At 41.7% G+C, this 25,842-nt stretch overlaps 1 protein-coding gene across 32 annotated transcripts in view; it reads right to left on the bottom strand.

Moving 5' to 3' along the window:
- ZBTB20 (zinc finger and BTB domain containing 20) overlaps positions 1-25,842 on the bottom strand; it is a 496,803-nt gene that overhangs the window by 82,644 nt on the left and 388,317 nt on the right. For 23 of the 32 annotated variants that reach the window (XM_068958946.1, XM_068959048.1, XM_068959022.1 and 20 more), the window contains one exon: positions 1,201-1,346. The exons of 6 other annotated variants lie outside the window; for them this stretch is intronic. The gene's annotated coding sequence lies outside the window, so the exon portion shown is untranslated. Of the gene's footprint in view, positions 1-1,200; positions 1,347-2,408; positions 2,443-10,001; positions 10,236-25,842 lie in introns of those variants that run through there. 3 more of the 32 variants (XM_068959108.1, XM_068959115.1, XM_068959117.1) reach the window with 3 other exon arrangements.

Here is a 25,842-nt window from a genome sequence, read left to right as displayed (position 1 = left end):
ACTGTACTCTGGGTGTCAAAAATTCACCATCAATCAGCCACAGAAGCAAAGTTTATGAATAGCAGGTATGGGGAGAAGATTTCTGACAGCAGAGGGCTCCTTAATACATCAGACAAAGAAATAGCTGAAATTAGACAAATTCAGATTCAAAAAAGTGAAACGGACATTAAAACCTTTAGAGCAATCAACTTAAATATGTGCATATTCCTTTACTAAGAGTCTTTAAATCAAGATTATCTATCTTTCTGAAAGGTATGCTCTACCTCACCGGAAGATATGAGCTTCAGGCAAGAAATTTTGTAGGCTTTATCATGTGGAGGAAATGAGATGAGACTATAACCTTGGTCCCTTTTACCGTCTTCAAAGACGAAGAGACACTAGTGTCCAGGCTGCCTCCAACTTTGCTTGGCAGTCTCACCCTCTGTTCCCACCAGCTAGTAGATGTTGGATAGTTTGGAACAACTCCTTCCCTCTTCAGCTACAAGGATATTTCTCCTTTTTTTGGAGGGGCTACTCTTCCCCATGCCAGGACTTCATGGCTGCCTTAAAAACTGTGCCCTCCCCTACCATCCATGCATGCAAAGCACAGAACAGCTTTCACTTTTCAAGGGTGTCTTCTCATTTTACAGCTCCAGTCTCTGCCCCAGCTTCTGCTCAGAACTTTTCGTGACTGCTTCCAATAGAATTGACCTAGTTCTTCTTGGTTCATTGAGGTTCCCAGAAGCATAAGTAAGAGCTCAAGATTAATACATTTTTTCTACTACATATTAGAAAGATTTTAGCCACCACAGGGCTGTTAGGCCCAAGACTTATAAAGTTATCAATGACTCAATTTACACTAAATTACCATGTGGAAATTTATCTTCTTAATCATAACTGTGAGAATATACAGTCATGTTTTAACTATGGTGCAACTGACAGATATGATATCAACCAACGTCAAACAAGTAGACTTTGCAAGGTCTGTTTAAATTCATTCTAAATTGTGGTTTTATAGGATTGCAAAATTTTACTGAAAACACATGAGTTAATATTTATCATAGGAGAAATGTTGTTGCTGTTGTCAAAAAGTCTACTGTATACTTAAATGCAAAACACAGTTCAAAATGTGAATAGCTTTAGTAACTAACAGCAAGTAGGCCATATAACAGATGGCAACTCACACGAAAGACAAACCGCATCTTAATAAAAACAACTTACTTTCAGAGGGGTAGCGTTGCCTAGTGGTTAGAGCATGGGACTGGGATCCAGGACTCCCAGGTTATCTATCTTCCTGGCTCTGCCACTTTACTTGCTGTGTTGACTTAGAAAAGTCTCTCAAAAGCTCTGTGCCTCAGTTTCCTCATCTGCAAAATGGAGATAATTCTTACAAATATCACCAGACTGCGGAGGGGGAGAGGCTCAAATCATTAGCTTTTATAGTAATCATTAGCCTTTAGAGTAAACATTTTGAGACAAATGAAGGCATGGAAGAGCAGCACTGACAATGCTATTCTGTAGCTACAGATCAAATTCCAAAGGGGTTACTTCACTCAAAATCAAAACACAGCCATCCTTAGAGCGAGAAGTGGCAGCTGCTGAACAATGCTCCATACCCTTATGCTATGGTTCAGGCCAGGAAGTGAGTATTACCGTACCCCACTGACACTTCAAAGGGATTTCAAGGAGGCCAAATATAATTACATGAACTGAAATTTAGCCACGACATTATGCAATCTTAAACAGCAGTCTGAATCTCTACTTTATATCTCCTACAAAAGGGAGCACCTACAGCTCTCCAGGTTTCTGTCATCATTAGTTGGCACATTGCTTGGTTTTGATCAGAAACAAGAGTGCTTCTCGCTCCCTGACTCTGCTTTGTGCAGCACGACAGAGTTTCACAAAGGTCCTCCAAAGCAAGCACCAGAACAGTCTTATGCTATCTGACAAGAGCATAATACAAAATGAAAAGGCTGCAAAATGTTCCCCTCTGCTTTCCGCTATATAACAACTTTTTTTTTTTTGTATGAGTGATAGATTGAATTTTTAACTGCATCAGTAGTAGAGATTGTAGTGGGGGAGGATCCATTTTTGCCACGCTTTCCAAACCGAGATTTTGCTCGGACTTTGGTGAGGATTCCATGAAAACAGAAGTTGGAGGACTGAATCAGGAGGGAAAAAATGACCGGCTGCAGAGAGGAATATTTGTTGCAGCGTACACCCTGGTGCTGCTGCAATGGCACAAACTAAAGCTCAAAACCAACTTGCTGGCTCATCTTGTCAACGGGGAAGACTGCCTCAGATCAGCTCTGTTTTGCTCTCTCCAGCTGTATAGGGTTATTGTGGCACCGACAATTTTCTGTGGCTTCTGAAGATTATGGGGATATGCTTCGACAAGCCAAAAAAAAAGTCACAAACAAAATACGTACATATAAAAAGAACAGCTGATCTCACTGAAGAAGACTCTGGCATCTTCCTACACAGAGTTTTCATTGGTATTTCCTGGTTCTCCAGCCAAAAAAATCATCACAGAACCCTTTTTTTCTAGGGGGAGGGAACACAAATTATTTCTCACGCTAGCTCTTCAGGCTTTATGGGATATGTAGTTGAGATTAACAGGTCAAAAAGTTTTATGATGTATGCTTTTCAAAGGACTACATAAAGAATATTCTATATAACTAACTTACTGCTCTCCAGATGGTCAAAATTGAAAAGGCCATCTGAGCAAAAATCGAGTTTTGGAAAGTACCACGAGAAATTTTACCCGGAGGATGTGGATTCTGCTTCTGTTGGCTTCAGTGGAAACAGAATCACTCTGATTTATTAATTTTCTTTTAAATCTTAAGTTAATACAAAAAAAAGTCTGGATATTCCATGTTATTATTTTCAAAAGAGATGAGCTCTAATCACAAAATCTGGATCTGGATGCCTAACAGTGCCAGCAGTTCAGGAGAGTTTGGACCAACAAGGCTGGCTCAGGCAAGTGTTGAGTGTTTTCCCAGGATTTTTTGAAGGCCAATACAAGGTTTTCAAAGAGGAGAGAGGCATGTGCAACATGGCAGAGTTACAAAAAAACATCGCATGGAATTTCCTGGGTTTTGTGAGATTAAAATTGTAAGTCTAATTAGTTTAAGGAAATTAGCTCTTTATAATTTTCATTTTGTATTGAAGAAACACTAAAAATTAAAAATAGAATGAGAGTGGAAAAATTAATGGGTTTCAGTAATTAGTTAATCAGAAAATGCTCCTGTCTTAGTGTGGCTGTCCAACACACACACACACACACACACACACACACACACACACACACACACGCACACACAAGAAAAAAAGAAAAAGTAACTATGACTTTCTTCATATTTTCCAAAATAATATAAGCGTCACCTCAGAGTTTGGAACAAGTACCTGACATTTCAACTCAGCTAGCTTTTTAGTGGTAAACCACTGAAATTGGTGTTTAGGTTGAAATATCATCTCACCATAACACTAATACAGACATAGCGTAAACACATGCATCCTGGCAAAAATAAATCAGAATTTGTTCCTTTTACTGGCCACATCAGATTCACACGAGTTTTATGCGCTAATGAAATGTTAAATGAAAGAGTAACCTCTTCTGAGAGCAGACCTTCTCACCAAGAATTGAGCCGGGAATCGCTGACATCCGAAAGCAGCAGGACAACTTATTACGCTGTAGGAAAACATTTCTCTTGACAGTGGTGACCCAGGCTGAGGTCTACAAGCCCCACACTGGTGCACTACCAAGATGTGTTAGACAAGCTGTTTTGTCCCTTGGCTGTCACCCTTCCAAGCATTTTTAAAAAATCAGATGAATCTAAGCACAAAATTAAACCTAGCCAAAACCCGACTTTGGTGTAGTTCCATCGATTCCAAGTTATGCTAACAAAACTTCAGTAGCAACGAATCAGGCCTACTCGGCCCGGCACAGAGCCAGGTTTTCAAACATCAGCTGCAGCACTTTGATTTCGATTTTCTTCAGCTCTTTACTGTGTCTATTTCATGAGGCATCTAAATATATATGTTACCATCATTGGAGTTTATAATAATTTCAACATAGAATAATCTACTCTGCAGAGATGAAGTCAAAGAAGTTTGAGAAGGAGGCATTTTTTTTTTCTAATAAAGATGCTGAGCAACAATCTCTGCTGAAATGGCCAAAACCTTGAAAGAAGCCTTCTACACCATACTGATAAAGGTCTCGAACTTCAGTCTTACCGCTGAGCTGTTTACTGATTGTCAAGTCAACTAAACTCACGGGTGGCTACGAGAATGATCTCACAAATAAATATCTGCAGCTATGACTGTTCAGAACACCGGAGTGTGCGTAGAGTAACAGGGAACATAATGTACTGTGCACGAACAGCACACAATTTTTAAATGATCATAACACTTATTTCAAAACCAAATTTTCTTCCAACAAAGCCCATAATTCCTTACTCAGGACCACGTACGTGCTTCAGCACGAAGTGTTAAAACAAAGCTGGTTTCAAGTTGCTAGAGTAAGAAAGAAAAGGAACGAAGCCTCAAAATATTTTCTGTGGTTAAAGATTCTCTTAATTCCCATTCAGATTACTGTCAAAAATTAAACAAAAAGTAAGGGTCTGCCGTTCCGAGCGGATCTGAGATATTTCAGCCCATTGGTCATTTTCTGATAGACCTGGAAGCATATAAAAATAAAGTTTTAGACTGCGGGAGCCCTCTCAACTCTGCTCTACCATCGCTACCGCAGGGAGTACGCATTACATGTCACACAGATACATGCTGCTGTGCAAGACCGCATATTTCTGTACCTGCTTTCCAACACTTACTCAAAGGCATCACCCTAAATCCTGATGTTCTAGCTCTGTTCTTAATTAACCCTTTCTCAGGCTTCAGTGGGAAGGTGTCCCAGTTAGATAAGAAAGGAAAAAGAAACACCCCCACCTAGCAGGGAGACCTAGATGTGCTTCAGCACACCTACAGTATGACTTAAATACAGTTGTTTCTGGATTGGTAACGAAAAATCCTGTATCTAGCCTATACCCGTCTCACACACAGGACTGCTTTTGTAAGCTGGCCTAAGTATACACCGGAGAGGAAATGCTGAAGTTCATATATCTTCAGCTATGCTAACAGGCTTTACCAGTAAATATATTATATAGAAATCATATATGCAAAATACGTGTGTCCTTTCCACTTGAGGGTGGCAATCGGCCCATCCGGAGCCAGCTGGAGAACAGTGCAAGCGGGCAGTACGACTGGCCAGCGAGAGCAGCGACCTCCTACAGCAAGTGCCAGTAACTCCTTTGTGTCTCCACAGAGCAGTCCGGACCTTGGTTTTTACAATCTCACCAAATTCAGATGAAAAGAAAAGAAAAGAAAAGAAAAGAAAAGAAAAGAAAAGAAAAGAAAAGAAAAGAAAAGAAAAGAAAAGAAAAGAAAAGAAAAGAAAAGAAAAGAAAAGAAAAGAAAAGAAAAGAAAAGAAAAGAAAAGAAAAGAAAAGAAAAGAAAAGAAAAGAAAAGAAAAGAAAAGAAAAGAAAAAAGAAAGCCCCACTGAGTTTCAGAAAAATGTAACAATAAATACAGTGTGAGCAAAGTTGTGTGAAAAGCTAATTTTTGGGCTTGCTTGCCAAAGTGTATTACAATTCAGGTTACCCAAAAACGAAACAAACAAAAGATCAAAAACTCGAAACTCCTCCCGATCAACCTAAACTCCCCCCTCCAAACCCTCTCATTTTGGCACGCTTTTAAGGATTTGTCCCCCCTTTCCTTTAAAAATCAATTCTGACATTTGTCCAGCTAAAACCTTAGTTCAAAAAGAGAAATGAAAACATTGCATAGGAAAGTATCAAATCAAAACATTGCATAGGAAAGTATCGAAACAAAAGATCATCTCTGTTTTGGAAAGCCAGGCCTTTTTTTCTTGCAGCAATTTAATACATTTTATAGTAATCCTTTTTTTTCTCCGGAATTGAGTTTGCATTTTCAGGCAAAAACTTTTGCATCAGTGTTTATCCAAACAATTTATTGCTCTAAGCAGCACAAGTAGGAAAAAAGTCATCTCACTTAACTAAAATGTGAGGCAGTATCATAAATATCGCTGCCATAAGGCTCGTCTACCTGGCCATGTTCCCCAGACTCCTAGCTCCTGCCTGACTCTCTCTATCCTATTATTAGTGACCAGCATTCTGGTATAGCAAACTTTTATGGATGGCATACAAAAACCGGGTCTAATTTATACCAGGTCTAATTTATACCTCGTATTCTATCCTGTATTCCTGGAGCACTGTATTTAATTTTCTTACAGCCTTAACTTCCACATTGTTCATCCAAATACAGAAAACCCCAGCATACAGATCATTACCTGCAGGGCTCTCAAACTCAGTAACTAGAAGTTGCCCAAATTAAATAAATAAATAGATAAAAAGTTTACGACAGTGAAAAAATGGCGCAGGAGCTGCAATAGACAGCTTGCTTAGACTGATACAGGTGTATCCCAGCTTCCCCAACTAAGACAGAAAAGGCAGAGGGTCACAGACAAATATGCATGGACACACCAACAAGGGACAGTAAGAGAGAACAAAGATGCAAAAGGGAGAAACAAAACTAAAAGGTGCTATTTATTTTTTCTACCCTACAATGAACTTCAATTTTGGCAAGGGACTGGAAACAGCCCTCGGAAACAATTAAGTTTTTTCTTTTCTAAAAAGCTTGAGGACAAAACCAGAGATTATAAAGGGGCTATGCTTGCCCAGGCACAGGCATACGTAAAATGGGGGGGAAGTGGGGAGAAGGAAATGAAGGGAAAAGAAAACAAACAGAGCCCTAACAGGCCCATACTGCTAACGGGAGTCCAAATAAAGAGTCATATGATATCTGATAGTGCAGGACACGTCGCCAGGAGCTGGAGCGGATTGCCTGCAGGAAGAAAGAGCCAGTGTGTTACTGCTCAAAGAGCTTTTCTTCCCCCGTTTTATTTTTTTTGCCCTCTCTCTCTTTTCTCCTGCACCGTGAATGTGTTACTCTCAGGTCAGGTCCACCAAGACTCCCCAAAAGACAGCTATCGTCTTTCTCTGCACTTCTGGAAGCAGAGGCGGCTGCTGGAAGATGCCTTCCCATTGAGATTGAGGGGGGGCTAAATCTAGACTTCAGCTCTGCGTGCCCTCCCCCTTCTGCCACCATCTCCAAGGCTGCAGACACAAAATGCTCACAAAGCGTGGTTATATTAAAAAGGGGGGGGGGGGAAGAGAAGGGAAAAGATTCAGGGAGGGAAAAAAATGAGACTGCTTATCCTATGGAAAACTTCAAAGGCCAAGTCCCATTTCACTGCTCTTTTGTTTACTTTTTCTGTGATTTTTTTTCTTTTTAGAGAGCGAGAGCGCGAGCGCGAGAGAGAGAAGTCACAGAAAACATTCAAACCATGAAAAACATCAGGAGTCGGTCGGAAAGAGTCTCCAGAGGGAGGAGGAAAGTGAGGATTTAAAATAAAAGAAAGGAATTCTTATTTGCCACAAGTTCATCCATTTCTAATGTTCTTCAACAGAATAATGAACTCTTTTAGGGGGGTCCATCTCTCCCTGGCAAGTGTTTTCCATTCAACTGTAGAGTCCACAAAGTACTTTTGACCAGATACTGCTATTACTGATATCCATGTAAATCCAGGCTGCCTCGGTGACCTGCAAGGAAGGTACTCTGGACTTGAAGCCCTGGACCTAAGGCTGTAACTATACCCTTAACTTCTGCTGACAAAGCTGTGTCCACCACAGGTTCCAAGAGGGAAGAGCCCCGGCTAGCAGAGCTCCAGGGGTAAAAGCTCCTTTTGTAGATACTGCTACAAAACCCAAACTATGTTTTTAACTGGCATAGCTCATTTCACTTGTCACAGACGGCTATACTTCACTTTTGCATCAGATAGGCTGTGTCCACCAGGACTTTTTGCCATTACAGTATACTGGTATTCCTAAAGCAGTGTAGCCAGAGCCAAAGGATGGATTTTTCCCCCTTTATCATGTAAGAATATGTGCATGTACTAATTCTCAATATACACTTACGCAGTACCTAGATGTTGCTTAAAAACAGTGCCATAGATACATATGCTATACCTATGTAGCTCTAACGGACCAGCTCTTGTGAGGGAAGCCTGCAGCTTGGATATAAAAATCAAGGTATTGTAGCAATAATGCTTTGCATCCAGAAACAATAGTTATAACTCTGTGACAATTTGATCTAGCTCTTCATATTGTATGCTTATGATTTTTGGGGGGTGGATATAATATACAGCTTCCTCGCTTGTTTTCTGTAAAACTGATATATGATGCAGTTTTTAGACGGGTAATTTGTCAAAGCCAGGAAAATATAAATCAATAAAGGAAGGAAGGCAGAATTTGGCTAAATAAAGCACTTCCTTAGCTACTGAATTTGCAATGGTCCATATTTTCAAACATCCTAACCATTGTACAGAGACATTATGGAGATGATAGCATGTACGTTACATACTATATGCAATAAAATTCCAATTTAAATCTCGCCTTAAATATGATGCCTTCTTTCTTGATATATTACATGTGACGAGGTCTATGCCTTTTACGCATACAAATACACAAAGAGTGTAGGTATAAAAAACACATACAGGAGAACAAAAAATCTACAGTACATGGAGGTCCACTGTGAAATTCTCAATTTGGGGCTCTATTAGAGAACTAAACTCAGAAGGCGAAATGTAGCCATTTGAGAGGGGGTCCCATCTAACAGGAGGAACAAACAAACAAACAAACAAACAAAAAAATCCCTGAGCTCCGACTAATCAGTTGAGCTGCCAATGAGAGGTGACTTTTAGACAGATGGTCAGGGAAAAGCTGGGTCCGTGGACACAGACGTTAGTGCCCCATCTGTATTTTAGGATCCTAGCTTCAACAAGCCATTACCAACTTTTTTTCTAACTGACAGAAAGTGAAAGATTTCTATTCCCACTAATTTATTTATTTTTCATTGAAACCACCCCACTTCCTTCTTTTTTTCCCCCATTAAGAATTCGCTGTTTGATTTTTTTAAGTAAACAGAACTGCTCACAATATAACTTTTATGCCAAAAAGGGGGGGGGGGGGGAAGGTAGGTAAGTTGGCCAAACAGCAACTGGATTTAAAGAGAGAGTAAAAAAAGGGAGAAAAGAACGACATATCAAACTCACTTGGTCTCGTTCCCCTTCCATTCCTGTTCTTATTAATTCCAAATTATAATTTGGAGGTAAGGGAACTGAATTTCCTTTCAATCTATTTTGTTGCTGCCACACATTCTGTGCTTTGCTTCTGTCTCTTTCTTTTTAGGAGGGGAAAAAAAATCCCTAATAAAAATAGAAAAACATATCTCAGGCGTTAAGCTCGCTCTCCCCCTTCCTTTGTAAAGAACTCTTTGTTCTCTAGTGAAAATGCTGAAAAAATCCCCGGGCTCCCTGAAACAAGTGCAAAACACTTAGAGGCTTTTGGGCTGGCTGGGAGCCAGAAACCCTCCCGCTGTCTGGTTAGGAAGAGAGGAAAGAGGGAGAGAGAGAGAGGAGAGAGAGAGAGGGAGAGAGAGAGAGAGAGAGAGAGAGAGAGAGAGAGGGAAAAAATTGGAGCTTCCTTTAATAGACATAGGAAGCAGGTCTTTTTTTTTTTTTTTTTTTTCAAAACTGGCGGTCAAGCGTTAAGTAACTCCCTGTCTACATCCACCTGCTAGAAATGAACTTGGGCAACCCCCCCGGGGGTGCACAAAGCGGAGACCCAGTAACCCACTCCAGGCTCCTCTCCCGCCGCCCCCTCCCCGCTGCCCTGCTTCCATTCTTCCTGCTCCCATCGCACGAATGCCCACGGCTCCTCTCCCCCTGCAACCGGCAACAAACGCACCAAAATAAAGGCTCGCTCCGTCCTCCTTAAAGAGGAGGGGGGGGGGGGAAAGGGAAAAAAGAAAAAAGGAGGGGGGGGAAAAAAAAAGCTTTTTCCATCTCGGTTGCGACAGTGATAAGGGGTAGGGAACATCTCATACCTGGTGTGAATGCTAATCAGCCAGGAGTTCTCCTTTTTTCCCAAGACAGGGAACTGTTTCCTTCCAAATTTATTAGAACCTCCTCCACTGCCTCTTTGAAAAACCTTCTTTGTCACCCTCTTCCCAAGTCCTGATACTTCTTTAAAAAAAAAAAAATGGCTTCGGAGCTCCTTCTATTCTTGATATTGATTCTCTCTCTCTCTCTCTCTCTCTCTCTCTCTCTCTTTCTCTCTCTCTTTCTCTCTTCCCCCCCACCCCCCCACCCCTCCTCCTTTCTCCTGTCTCTGTCTCTTCTGAGTGGTCTATTGATAAGTCCCTAGAGGCACTGGGTCAGCCTGCCCGTAGGAAACCAGACACAATGCACAAATCTCCGAGTGCCATTCTGCCATCAGCAAGCAGACCACGTTTAGGAGAGAGGAAAAAAAAACAGTAGAGCAAAAGACAGAGAGAGAGAGAGAGAGAGAGAGAGGGAGAGAGAGAGAGTGAGTGTGAGAAAAAGACTGATTGGAACAGGAGGGAGGGAGGGAGAGCGAGCGAGCGAGCAAGTGAGAGAGCGGGAGAGAGAGAGCGACACTGCCAGTCAGGTTAATCATCCCTACTTTAATTAGCTGTTCGGCTTAGACATAAAACAATTGAATTTGAATGATCTGTCAGTGGGCTCGGCTGAACCAAAGGGGAAATGCGAATATTACAAAAAAGACTGTTGGTGTATTCAGATAAGCCAGCCTAGAAAATCCTCAAAGGATAACTATTAAAACTTAGCGCCAAACAAAAAGTACAAATTCAAATGGCATTATACAGAGGCCCTCTCCAAAAAGCGGGGAGATTCCTTCCCCCCTCTTTTTTACACACCGCAGAAGGCTGCACTGAAATAAACACAAACACGGTCCTGGAGCCTCCACATGCTACCCGTCCTGCAGGACGGGAAAGGGAGTTAAGGTTTTGTGACGACTTCTGTTGGTTTAAAGCAAGACTGTGATGCCAGTCAGCTGAATTTGCCTGATGGATCAGTGGGATTTTATGACTCTGGAGCTGGGCAAGCTCCGAGAGTGTATCTTTGGTATGGACGTCTACATACGACACAGGCAAACCACTGGATACCACTGGTATCCACTGGATACGTATCGAGATGCTGTAGGAAAGGCCGTGCCAGGTATTGGGATAGACAAGTCCAAGGCACGGGGGGGAAAAAAGTTATAACTAAAAATAGGTGCCAAAGCAATCTATTCGTTCTACCCCAGCTTGCAATCTGAAGCGCAGTTCAAATGGATTAATGCAGGCGATAAACAGCGCAGCACAAGCGCTGCATGGCAGGCAAAGGAGATATTTATGACACTTCTGAAAAGTCTGCTTCGCAAAGGGTGTGAAAGAGGCCCCCTCTCCCTTTAGGAAAAAGGAAGCAGGTAACGGACCCGCGGTTACGGAGAGGCTGCGCGGCAGGTCTGACCCTCAGGACACGCTCCCTGCAGAGCTTTCCCTGGTCAAACGGTGGGGATGGGCTTTCGGCTTCGGGACACACGTGGCCCCTCGGCCCCCTCCCTAGCGAAGGACAGCAAGGGGCGGGGGGGGAACAGGCTGATCGTGGGAGGCATGGTATCTGCTCTGTATTTCAAATATATTCTCTGTATTTTAAAGAGGGTTAGGGCTAGTGTCTGCTGCACGTGTTCTGCTGTATATGATCTTTAAATGGGTATGGCTAACCTACGAGGGTTTTAAAGTGCGAGAAGAAAGTAGAGAAGCAATTTAAAACTCAGCTGGTTGTTGGTCTTCAAGAGCAAACTGGGATTCCCCTCTCACTTTGCACTTCGGGCACAAACGCTTAAAAAAAGAAGAAAAACAAAAACAAACAGAAGCAGTAGCAACCTCTCTGCATTAATTTCATTATCTTTTCTATGCACATCTCCAGGCAAAGCTAGCATCAGTCTTTATGTGTTTCATGGTTAACAGAGAGCTGACAGGAGGTATCGATACTACAAATTCTATCACCCTCTGCTACAGGAAAAGGTGGGTTCTTGCCATTTTCCACATTTTAAAATGCAATATCTTGGGTGACTCCATCCCATCTGCCTACCAGTCAGTTGGTGTCCATTTACGCAGCACAGATTAGAGAAGGAACTAACCAGGTTCGACAGGAGAGGGATGCATTAGACGCAAATGGGACACTAGACTTAATGAGGTCTGTTAAATGCTATTTATAAGTTCTCTCCTCAGCCTCCCCAAAATATGAATGGCTTTCCCCTTTGGAAAATGTGCAGTCCTTTAGCTTTAGTGTTATGGGAAGGAAGGCACTACTAAGGAAATGAAAAGGGAAATTTCAGAGAAACACAGTGCAGTCAAAGGCCTCAACTTCTTTTCAGACGAGGAGATTTTGTAGATCACTGTGACACAGACAAGTAGTTTTCTCTTCTCTGGGTCAGCACCAAACTAATAATCCAGTCGGGTGCAAAATAGCTCTGGGCTGTGTTTCTAATGAAACATACAGAGGCCCTGACCACTTGATGCCGGGGTTCAGTGGCAGAAATAGTGCGCAGTCATATAATTACAGGCTGTGATAACAGTACAAGGGGCCCTCAGTAAGGTTGCACAGGCAACATTAACTGTGGCATTTCCTAACTTTTAAGTGCTTGACTTAGTAACATTAACATTACTGTAATGCACTTTCAATATAATTTCTTAGGTTATTTTTTAAGCAAACTAAAACATCGAATGCCGCTACATGGAACTACTGATGCTGAAGAGTGTTAGAACCTTTGCGGCTATAATACAGAATAACATAACACTGAACTTTATTGATTCAGCAGACAGTGTCATTGGTAGCAGTGGAAAGATGGTGTTCACAAAGTGGCCAACCACTGGAAGAGGGTGAGGAAGACACGTCACGGTTTTGACAGTAAGTTCCTGACAGTGGAAATGCCGAGACGCAAGAAGCTTAGACTCAGTTCCAGGGACCACTGGAAAGCGCGCTGCCATGGGAAGGGACCCTTTGGTCCCTAGGTCAAGAATCTCTATCTCTTCTGTCACTGTCCTTTTTGCTTCCATCCCCTCCTTTCAGTCTAATCCACGGACTTTGGTTCCTCCTGTTTTCTAGCCTGCTCTCTCTCATACTCTCTCTTCTTCCCTACACTACTCCTCGTCCCAGCCTGTTCCTCATCCCAGTGCATCTAAATGAGCAGCACCTTGAATGCCTCCTCACCTCTCTTCTGCCTCCAGGCATGGACACAGAGAGCACAGGAAAGATGGTCTATGTACGCCACAGAAAGCTGCTCAGCATGATAAATTAGGCCACATGGTGTTCCAGACTGCCTTAACCAGACCACTTCTCGCAAGACTGTTTAAAACTAACTCGGGTATTATAATTTGCAATCCACAGTGTAGACATATCAAAATGTCCTTGTTCTCATTTCCAGTGCTTGCTGCCATAGCAACCCCTGGTCAAAAGGAAATTTCCATTGATATTAGAAGGAGCAGCATTTCACCCAGGTGAGTTTTTACTATGTGGCACACATTTTACTAGCGTATGTTCCTAATATGGTGATCCCCAAATCCCCTATAGTGCTTCATGTAGAAAGTACTACTGCTAAGCCCTGCTCTCAATAGGTCCCTTTCTACTAGAAGCTACACAAGTCAAAGACCTCCTGATTGCTATCAGAACATCAACCAAGGGCAGACCTGGAGTCTAAACGCAAAAGGCCAAGAGCAGATCCAGAACTGCACGATATCGTCCCCTCCTGAGATTGTATCACAGCTTTTAATTTAGATACAGGATGATTATCTCTTTCTTTGTATCACACCCCCTTGCTCTTTCTTCCTTCATGTAAATCACTGTTGAGTACCGGGGAGGTTTGGCCAAAGCAGCGAGAACTGAAAGCTCAGTCTGATCAGTTAAGCAAAGTTTGCTCTTTCCTACAGAGAAGGTGCTGTGCTGCTGCAAGCTTTCAAGCTCTCATGCATGATACCCACCTTGTAGGAACATGGCTATAGAACTGAAATAGATGTTTAAATATGAGAAGTGTAAATGGATTTGCCACAGGCAAATGGCAGGATTTATGAAAGGAAAAGCCACCAGAACAGCTCCTCACTTTCTGACTTTTACATGTATTACATAACATCCGCCAAAAGGAGGACACAAAACAACGGCAGACTGGGAAGGACCTGGAAATGACACAGTGCTTGTTCCTTTAATGTATATAAAATATTCTCCAGTGCAACTTGTAACATTCAGTACTGCTGACATGAGCTGACATTAATGGGAAATCAACAGATCTGGGTGGCACAGGGAAGAATTTGGTTCTATACAGAATGAAGTGCTTTGCAAGGAAGGAGAGTTAAGAGCTCTGTCTACCTGAAAAAATGGCATAACTATGTGATCTCGGGATAAGTTATATAAAAATATTCCTTTAGATTTATTGGCTGTTCTTCATATAGGGCTGTGAGTCTGTGATTTCTAACCAGAGATGTAAACCAGCACAGCATGTTGGAGAGGCTGTATATACAGATATCATTGTAAACACAAGAAATTGGAAGAAAAGACCTGAAAGTCCACATATTACATAAATCTACTCCTTGCTTATGGGAAGGCTTTTTTGGACACGCAGTCATTTCTAACTTTCACCACTCTGCTCAGTAGATGCTGAGGGAAAAAGTTGCCATGCTTTGCACCTAACCTAATTCCTTCCTGTCCTACACGCAACTTGATTTTCCTGGGAAAAACAAACAACTTTGTTCCTTCTTGCACTGACTATCAAAACTAGCACCCATATATATTAGAACTATACCTAAAATCCAGGATTGATTCCTAGAACACCTGACACTGTGCAGCTCCCAAAGCTTTTCCTTTCAGTGATTTCCTGAGAACAGGAAAATGTAAATGGGAATATCACAGAAGCTCCATACTTTTTCTCTCTTAGACAATCCAAAGCAACGTCTGATTTTTCTGTGGAAGAGCCTCTCTTTTGTTCCAAACAAAAACATTGCAACCTGGGCTGAGAGAGACATTTTTATTCTTTTTTTGCACACTACCACCAGCCATAAGATGCTGAAAAGTGAGCTGCGCTCTCACAGACACCAGTGTAATCCCCCTGCCTTCACTGGAAAAGCAACAGTGCAACCTAGGGGAACTCTGTAAAACATCTGGTTGAGAAGACACAAGGAGGACAAGATTTCTACCTCTCTTCTTCAGCTGCATCGGGTCAAAAAGTGACACATGCATTTTCATAATGGAAGTAAGGACATCTGATCAATGCACACAGATTAAAAAGCAGACAAATAAGGAGCTGACTTTTGGAGGCAGACACACATTTTCTATATATTTATATAGATGCTTATTGCGAATGCCCCAGAAGACTTTTAAGGAATGAAAAACAAACTCTCTACCTCATTCTCTTCCTTCCATCATGATCCGTACTGTTCTTACCAGTACAACAGACCGCATTTCTGGTCCAAAATTCAAATGGCTTCAACTGCGCTGGTTCGGATCAGTTCTGTTCTGTTCTGTTCTGTTGTATTCTATTCTATTCTATGATTCTTGAGAGAAAGTGTAAATAACTCAGGGCGTCAGGAGGCTTAATTTTCCCTTATCTTTGCATGGGAAGACAATTAGAATTTTGATCTAAAGAACTTTAAAGCGGGCGCCTGCCCCACTTTTGTTCTGAGTGCCCACATGAAACATGCTCTATGTCCCTCCTGCAAACTTTGGTTTTCTCACACATTCACAAATCTGACTTGCTGCGTTGCAGGTGGCGTGCATTGTGCCTCCGCCTCCACAGTCTTTCTTATAATAAAGAGATCTTATTTCTGTAGGCTCTTTCCTAAGTTCTGTGCTGAGTACAAATTTTAATTATTTTAGCATTCCTCATTCAGGACCAAATCGTTGCAAGAAGAACAGTTTTGGTAGCTGTACAGCCTCAGTAATGCCAAAACTGTGAGATTCGCACCAAAATCATGAGATTTTTTCTAAAATTACATTGGTCTAGCTTACTTTTTAACTTTCCTTGCTCTTCCCCAGTATGAGCGTATGAAATTCCCGTTCCCAACAACCTCACCTTTAATAGAGTGAATGCTGTCCCCCACTGAGAAGCTCTGGCTTCTCTGTCCACCAATTTGTTTTGTCTAAAACTATCCAGCACTTCCTCTCTACTGGTTTTGCCCAGCCCTCTCACTCCTGCCTGTTTGTCCTTGTGGAAGTTCCCCCACACTCCTCTTCCCAAGATTTCCTCTGCTCTTCTGCAGTTTTGGCAGCCTATTCCAAGCCACAAGGGACCACGGCAAGGCCCCTCCCTCTGCATATACCCCTTTCTTTCTTAGACTTGCCTTGGAAATGAATAGAGTGGGAAGCCAAAGAGCCAGAAAAGGGCGTAGAGTTTTGTCTGCTTTCTGCAGCAGATATGATTGCCCATCACAGCCTTTGGCTGGGTGAAGCAGTGAGGCAAGACAACACGGATAGGGCTGATTTCTACCTCCACTCTCTCCTCTTCCCTTTCACAGGCACAACTGTACCTTGCAAGGTGAGGAACTCCTGAAGTCATGACAACACTGGCTCAGGGAATCAGGAGCACAGCATCACTGCCTTTTTCCCAACTGCTTGCTCCGAATTATCTTGCAATACATTTTGCTGCTCATTTTATAACACAGAAAGACAGAAGATCCTCCTGGTCTCAATATATAATGCCTTCTTTTATAATAATTTGCTGTTTGTTCTTGGGCAAGTCTCTTAATTTCCTTCTCCCTTCCTCAACTTTACTGTCTCCGATTTTGTTTTGGGGGGGGGGGTCAGTACTCTGAGACCCTGATAATGTACTCTGATAAAAGGAAAAGAAGGAGCAACAGAAGCAGCTTTCACTTCCTTTGATGAGATCATGGTCACACTGAAGGAAGTGTCAAAAAACTCAATAATTTCATTACGGCCAACGTAACACCTTTTTCAGGCTTGAGCTATGCAAACTCCTCTGTAACCCTTAGTACAAATCAAACAGACACTCTTTTATACTCTTCTTCCAATATTGCTCTCTGACCTTAGAGAAACAGAGAATTGCTATGGGGCAATGAACTCTCATTTCGCCCTCGCCATTTCTGCAATCCATCTCCCTGAGTAGGGAGACCCTTTCACAGGTCTGGAACCTTGCCAGCATAAGGAAGAATGAGTATAATTAAGAATTAGACACAGGGTCTCTAAAATGGGAATCACAACAATGAGTAACGTCACTAGAGTGTTTTCAGACTTAATTCATGTAAGTAAAGCATTTCAACGATAAAAATGTAGGAGCCGCCGCATCAGATTAGATGACTGCTCCATCTACTTCAAAATCCTGTCTCTAAAAGAGCGCAGCAGAACGCGCAGGCCTGCAGAATTCAGGGGGCCCTCCCTGTGCAAGGAACAGGCTTCCATCTAAGCGCAGTCAATTTAAGGCCTTAGTTATAGCATTATTTTATTACTTAGGGAATATATTTAAGCCCCGTCAGCCCACTGTCACAAAGGAAAATGGTCTTGAAATTAAAGGAATGAACCACACAGAGTGTAAGTAAGAGTCTGGTTTGGTGGATATGAATTTCGAAAGCAGCTGCCTTCATTCCTGCTTAGGACAGGTGCTGATCAAGAATTGCTGCTTACAAATGACAGAATCTGGACTTATTCTAAAAATCTAATCTCCAGAAACACAGCATCAAAAACAGATACAGTAGGATATAAGTACTTATAAGATGGGTTTGTAAGGTACACACATGCACACACAAGCAAGCTGGATGAAAAAGCAACCTGATCCTTGCTGGCCCTGCTTTGAGCTGGGGAGCTGGACTCAAGACAACTGAGAGGTCCCTTCCAATGTTTATTATTATAGGATTCTACGATTCTACAATTTTCCATTGCAATGTTCTGTCATCAAAGCTGAAATAATTTGTGGTAAACATCATTCTTAATGAAAATATTATTAGGGAAGTTTCTGGGGTCCAGGATAGAATTTCTAGTTCAGAATAGGAACAAGAGATCGACCCCCGAGCCTGATGATTGAGGTTGCAATGTGGGAGACCTGGAAGGGAACAGGCTCCTCTGCTCCCTCACCCACACAAGCAGTCCTGGCCGTTGAGCTGCTAATTCCACTGAGGTGGGTCTTTCGAAAACTCATTTCTTTCAGAAAAGTTCTGAAAAACTTTTCAAAAGTTTTTTGAAAACATTTGAAAATAAGTTTTTTCAAAACAAAAAAAGACTCCAAAATTTCCAAAGTTTTCAGCATGGGGAATTGTTGTTTTTCTGGCCAGCTCTACTATATGCCTACGCATTCTGTAAATAACTGCAAACCTTATATGACTGCTACCATCAGACCTCACAAAGCTAATGACAACCTTTCTGTGAGAGTTCCTTATTTCCAGTAGTTTAACATCTTTATTTTAATTCTTATAAATTTTTCAGCTTTATGAAACAGCTTTATCTGACAAGAAAGTAGATGGGTTTGGATGAGTTTAGCTTCATTTAGGGGTGGATTAAAAATTTTTTTAAAACTTTTCTATTAACAGTGTATGTTTAATAGAAACAATACAAAACCCTGTTAGAAGACAGAACCCCAAGACATTTTTGGGTATGATTCTACTCTATTCTGTATTCTACTTCTGGAAAGAATAATGAAAAAAAAAAACAAATTAAAAGATAACCCATGGAAAACCAAATCTCTCATAACTGACCAAACCATAAATGAGTCTTACATTATTGGGACTGGATAAAGTATCATCAGTGCTGGACTATTACATAAGAACATGTTAGTAATGTAGCAGGAGTCTAGTCTTTTAAGATGTGAAAGTGCGTTATCTAACCTCTTTGTAAAGTTCAGGGAGAAGAGCCATATGTCCAAATAATCATTTTCTTGCTGGTGTTTAACATGTCATTTTTTTCAAGGGGCCTATTTCAAGTTAAAAAAAAGTGTGAAATGCATTTCGATTTTTTTTTTTTTGGCAAAGGCAGCTCATTTTCAAGCTTGCAAGGAAACAAGAAAAACAAAACCAAATGTCAAGTAGATTTGCTCTTTGTTGTAATTAATACGCAAGCATTCACTTGTAGATGGTCCTGAGCCTGCAAACAAGTAGCATCAGTTGCGGTTCTATTAAAAAATGAGTCGTTCTCTGCAAATCAAAGGATCAAGCGTTAAACTAGTGAAAAACTCTGTTCAAATCCATGGCTGTAGGCCAGTTTACATCAGCTAAGGATCTGACCACAAAGGAAGGATGGCAGGGAGCACGATGCCTGAGGCCACGTCTTTATAGGATTGGGCCCTACATGCCAAAAGCAATGGAACAGCAAAGAAAAGTAGGAGGGACTTCTTCAGGGAAGGAGGTGGGAAGTGATTAATCAAAAATAAAGCAACTGTGAAGCCCTACATTGCAGACTTCATGCATGCTCAAATTCTGGTCAAGGAGGTTATACGAGGTTTCTCCTTGAGTCAGAGCAATGTAGTGGATAAAAAGGACCTGTCTAGCCAGGGGGATTTCCTGAGGCCATTGCAGACCAGCTCAACATGCTGCTAAGAGGCTCGTTTTCATCTGAGTTTTTGTTGCATTTGTAACACTTGCTCCAGGTCCCCTAGAGCTTTAAGTGCCACATCACAGTGCTGCAAAGCACTAGTGCTGAACGCTTGGCACAGGACCAGGCATCTTCTCTTTCTCCTCTTGATTTCCCAAGTCAGCAGGTGGGGCTCCAGGGCTCCATCTTTTTTTGATTTGCAGGGGAATTTTTTTTCTCCAAGAATGAAGAAAAATTTCCTCTTGAATACTTCCCCCTCTCTTCCTTTCCCCCATGTTGTTTTGTAGAAGCGTAGAGAAAGAGAGAAAAAATGACTTTTTTTCTTTTCTTCAAAGGGGTTCACTGTTTTTCCTGAAACGGGATGCTGGAAACACCTCATCACCGAGGTCTACTCGCCTGAGATCTGCTCTTATTTACATCAGAGTGAATCAGAAGCGATTCCACTGAGGTCACTGGAAGTACTCTGGCATACGGCTTGCTTCCCTGAATGCAGGATCAGGTCTGCGGAGCCAAATTCTTCAGTGAGATCAGTAAAGGTTCAAGCTCTATGCCAAGTCACAGAACGGGTGTAAATGGATGCTGGGCAAAGAAAATGCAAACCTCTGCCACCTTTCCCTTTGAGAGGTTCATAAAACTATCGGAACCCAAATGCTGACAGGCAGAAGCAGGGGCCAAAGCCAGCAGAGCAAAAAGTGCTACCAACAAAAGCGTATGATAATATCTGAGATAAAAGAGAACCAGGGCAACTTATATTATTTTGTCACTTATTTTTCCATACACTTGTGTCCAACAAGTAACTCTCTCTTATCATTTAGGTCACTGCTGGATTTAGCCCTATGGGTTTGAGCAATTAATTATTTCCAACGACAGGACTGTTTCATTTTCAAAACTGGTTTGAATGGTAGATTAGTTCTAGATTAAATAATTTAACTGCAGATCAGTAGTAGGTGTTTGCTCTATATTAAGCTGGCATATCACTGAGCAGGTATTACTTTTTAACATTTTAATATAATTAATAATTAATAATATTACATTGTAAACTGGCTGAGTAACCATCACCTTGGAACACTAGAGCCAACACCTACAAATTTAATCTATTCTCCAAAGATTCTTGTTCAATCTTTTATATGATCGACTACAGGGAGAGAGGAAGGAATGGAACTGCAAAAGACTATGAAAAGAAGGATATTTAATGCCGTGGGCATTCCCTCTCAGAACTGATTGTATGCTGCTAGGCAAACGCTATGCCTCAGTTTCCCCATCTCTGCTGAAGAATGTTACCTAAATGACTGACTGGTTTAAAAATCACAGAGTTCCTTTTTTTCTTCACTAAGATGGTTTTCTAGTAGCAGACTACTAGAGGTAGACATTTCAAACCATTTCAGCTCAGCAAATCTCTTAAGATGATCCTTAAATTAAAAGAAACATGTGCTTAGGTGCTCTGTTGAATCCAGAACTCACTCATTTTCCTCAGCATCAGTGCCTCAGTTTCCTCAGCAGCCAAATGGTGAAAATTTGACTTTCCTCCTTTACAGAAATCCTGGGAGAATTAACTCATTAACAGCTATATGGTACTTAGCACTCACGTAGGAAGCCTTGGAGAGTGCAAATTAACTTCAGGTAATACTGACAACTGAGGCTGAGGCAGAAGAGGCCCTGAGCTCGCATCCTAAGAAGTTTTCAGGTTCTTCATAGAAAACTAAGAGGATCTAAACTTGCTTTTGTGCTTGCAGCAGAGACTGGGAACCTGGAGGATGTGTTGTGCTCAGCTCCTGGAGGAGAGAGAAGGCCTTCAAACTGCTCTCTCTACTGCCATTTCTCATTCACAGCGAGAGCTATCGACCACTTCTATTCTGTTAAAAAGGGGGTACCACATAGATATCTGCTTTCCAAAAGGAAAGATAAGAGTGAGGAAAAAAGCGAGAACTAAAAGTGGTGAAGGAAGGCAAATTTTCAGAGGACGGAAAACTATAAAACATTCAGAAGCAACAAAATCACTTTACAGAAAATAAGAATCCTGAAGATATGTGAACTAAATGGGCCGCTTTAATGTCATATTTAAGTTCAACTGACCATCTTAGGGACAGGAATGATCAACCAGGGTAACAGAAGTGTGCAATTGGTGAGCTGGATTAAATAAGGCCTTTACCTTCCTCTAAAGCACAGTGCTAGCTAGAGGGGCCAAATCAAAATCAAGGAACCGGAGGTCTCTTCTAGCATAGAGCAACAAATCGTGTCTTCCAATGTATTATTATTAGGCGGTCTGAAAGGATGCAGACAGGGGACTGAGCAGCAGAGAAGAGATAGTGTACATTATGGAAATAAACTGGAAGCATAGTTGAAGGTTAGTAAGTCTGTTTTCCTCCAGCTGCCATTGAAATGAATGACGCTCAGTCATGCACTGGCAAAGGGAAAGAATAGATGAGTTAATGTCACTTTTCCTTCTCCAAATTCTCAGATTTGATGACTAACAGGCTAGAATATTTCACTAAAAAGGGCCTGTTTTTTACTTAAAAGCACAAAAAGTATACAGAGAAAGTCATTTTCAAGGTCAGAGGGTTGTTTTGACGTTTAAGAAATACTAAAACAGATTTTGGCTTTTCAATTTGTAAAGCAGAATTATTTCCTGACTTGAGAGAAAATCTGCCAAATTTCTAGCCGACCACAGACTTTTCAAGGTAAGTTAGAATTATCAGAGATATAAAGTTGTCTAGGTGCATGCTTTTGTATTTTTAAAATGAAAAGTTGATCAACCTTAAAAATACGTGGTCTCTGAGACCCTTTGTACAAGTAACGTGCCCCTTCTCACAGTGACTAAAGAGGCAATCCCCTCTTTCATAACCATTTTGGTACAATACTTTGCTAACTACTGGAGAACCCAATAGCTTAATATACTAGTGAAAAGAAAAAAAAGGGAAATAATAGAAATATTTTAGCACACAGAAACCAAGTAACTCCTTTTATTCTACACCAAGACTTTGGCCCTCCCACTGATCCTGTGACAATACTTATCGATTTCGTTTAACACTTTATCTGACAAGCCAGAGTTCGCTGGGAAATCGCAAAACCCAGCTAAATCCCAGCACAAACTGTAAATGGGCTAACAGAAAGGCTCATAAATAGCATGGACAGGCAGGTGGGCTATGCATACATAGGTAGCACAACCTGGCCTTGCAAGCTCAAGAGCAGTTTGTGTTTCTACAGTTTCAAAGGGTCACGCTGTTGTTAAGCACATGCAACAGATTGCACTGCTTCTCACTGTGGCCCATTTCTCTTATAACCCCTCCATCCTATGTCCATGGCTCACGTTGTTCAAAGTGGGTAGTAAAATAGTTGCTTTGTTCAAAACGGAGAGGCTGAACTTTTCTGCATTCTCACTAACTCCAGAATACAAAACCAATTTTGTGGTTTCAATTAGGAAAGAAAAAGAGATTTCTCATTGTTTTCTCACCATCTTCTTTTTCCCCCAATCACTCCTGACAAAGCCTGCATAATTTCAGTCAAAAACTCAAGATGTAATCCTGCTCAAGCTGGTAAGAGTAAAGGCCTGTGAGAGTGGAGTTGCAGCAAAGAGAATGCTGCAAAGTTTCTGCAGCTTCTAAAGTGCTTCCCCTACTCACTTGTGATATTTAAACGATGTCAATTCTTGTATAGTATGGAACAATATGCCATAACGGGACATACTTCTTTTCTAAGACTGACTCTGCTCTGACATAGCTTATTTCTCCTACCTGGGACAGAGTTGAGACGTAATTGTATTGAAAGGCCTGCAGAGTTTTTTCTAAGTTCTGTTCATAGCAGGTAGCAGGAAAGCAGAGAATTTGCCAGCCTGCTACTCTGTTATCGTTAAACTGCTCTGGTTCTACAGGACGCAACTCATTCTCCAGGGGAGGATTCATCTCCATCATATTAGCAAACTCAATGATTTCTGCTTTTTATTATCCCTTCTTCTCTTTTCTCTATCCAGTCAGCTCAACATACCATCATCTGGTCAACGAATATTTAAAAAGATGACTCAGGAAAGCAAGCACTAATGAGTTTTGATAAAAATATGCATGAACCTAGCACTTTTAAGTGCATGGGAGAGATGCTTAACAGTACTGCCCAGCATTTGAACTGTTCTTAGTCTGAAGATCACAAAACATTTCAATGGTATGTTGGGGAAGCTTTGGATCAGCAAACTACTTGTAAAGCAGAGGAAGTGATGCTCCTAGCAAAACGCGCAGAGTATCATTTCCTTCCAACGCCCTGTCAAAGACCAGCTCAAGCTGGGGTTTTGAGTTCGGTTAGGGGACAAGGACAGCTTCTGGTGAGAATCACTGGCAGCACTAGCTACCTCCAAGGGGGAAATGAAAAAGTGAAAAAAACCCTGAGGCCCTTCCTGAGCAAGATGGTCAATACCGAGGGCACGCAGCCTAAGGTTTTAAAAAACAGGAAAGATCCATACTGCCACAGTGTGCTCAGGTGATCTGAGGAGGCAGCTGTTCCTAGCCGGCTAGATGCAGTTTTTCTTCCTGTGGATCCATGGGTTAGGTGGACAGATTAGGCACAACTAAATCTGGGACTACTGCACAAGGGCCTGTGAAAATGGCAAGCTGAAGTTTGTTTCATGATTACTATCTATCTCCCAAGGACCTCAGATCAGCTGAGCTTAGAAAATGAAATGATACTTATGTGCCACTGTCCTCCTTTCCACAATCACGGGTGCTGCAAAGCTGAATGAGGGAAAGCCAGCGAGCCCGCGGCACCGGGGAAGCTAGCCAGTGCGACCTTGCGCATTGACAAGGAGTGGGCTTGGCAGGTTAGGAGAGCATTTCTACATAACCTCCGACAATGACTGACCTTCAAGGTGCACCATATTCTGGTGAGCTGGGTCATGATTACCACTCATCTACAGAGGGAGAAGCTGGGGTGCAGCTACAGGAGATCAAGGGTTTGCCTCAGCATCGTAGAGGGTTTTACTCTTCGGGTTAAAGTGAAAAATCATGTCTTAGTCCCATCAGCAAACCACAAGCTCATATTGCTTTTACTACGAACAGATTTCCCTTCACCATGCTGTACTTTTCTTCTTGCTGACTATTCAGTATAATCATCCAAAAATACTCCTATTTGTGTTATTTTTCACACACACCACCCTGAAACAAAATTCAATATGAAAGAAGAGCAGTTTCCTCCAATACGGCTCCACATCCAAACAAAGCAACAGTGGAATCGTATTTATGCACTGACTGAGGTTTCAAACAGTAAAATGATTGTTACTGAGTTACTGATTTGGCTATGCCCTGAATAAGACCCCAGAATATGCCTCCCGCGACAGCTCTTCCACCGGAGCAGCCCTCCAGTGGGCAGGAGGAGGAGGAGGAGGAGCGGATGCATGTTTGTAACTGGGGGCAACATTCGAATGCAGTCAAGTTGCACGATTACAGCAGGCAGTGTTTGGCAGAGTTTGCCTTGGTAATGAAGAGGGAGACAAACAGAAGTGAGCTGGGTATCCGAGCCCAGCGCAAGCGCGTGAGGCTTTTCACCAGCCAGCTGAGCAGGCTGGAAATGGAAACCTGTGAGCGGCGAGCGTGGAGCTGCCCAGTGCCAAGCGCGGCTGAGGGCAGACCTGCACTTTCACAGCTCAGGAATCATAGGTTGGGTGCTAAGCACGGTCGTCTTCTCTTTCTACATGAACTCTGGCAAGCCCTGTACTTTTCTGTATACCTTTGTTGCCCTGTTTGAATGTGCGATATTCAAATGAAATATCAATATCTGATTAACTCGCATACAGCTACCAAGCTTACTTCTTTAATTTCTAGTACAGATCTTTGAAATCTTTGGAAAACTATATAAATATGAAACCTTTTACTTTTATAGCGTAACATTGTAACGACTGTACAGTGGAAGTTGAGGAATTAAATAATCTCTGTCTAAATTTGCTTATATCTTTCTAAAACTGTTACCTTTTGAGCAGATATTTCTCATGCCTTGTCTCAATCCAGAAATGACATTTTTGGGAAAGCTTTGCAAAAACCCATTCAGCTGTTTTTGAGTCATCCAAGTATGTAAAAAACAGTTTCCAGCTGTTAAGTTTTCCATAAGCCTTTTTTTCTTAAACATGCTTGTATAATTATAACACAGCTTTGTTTTAAAACATCAAACTTGACATGTACATAGTCCTGAAAGAGAAGGAGCAGCACTGCCATGCTTGAAACCATTTGGTTTTGAAATAACAAGGATATTACCATATTAAAATATCCTCCTCCTCTTAAGATTCTCCCAGACTTTGAGTCATAGTTTTCTAACTGTGCGTACCACTGAAACTTCTCAATCGCGTAAATTACAAAAAAAAAAAAA

Source organism: Struthio camelus, chromosome 1 (genome assembly GCF_040807025.1).
Source record: "Struthio camelus isolate bStrCam1 chromosome 1, bStrCam1.hap1, whole genome shotgun sequence".
In the NCBI taxonomy this organism is placed as follows: Eukaryota; Metazoa; Chordata; class Aves; order Struthioniformes; family Struthionidae; genus Struthio; species Struthio camelus.
This window is presented reverse-complemented; position numbering and strand designations above follow the sequence as displayed.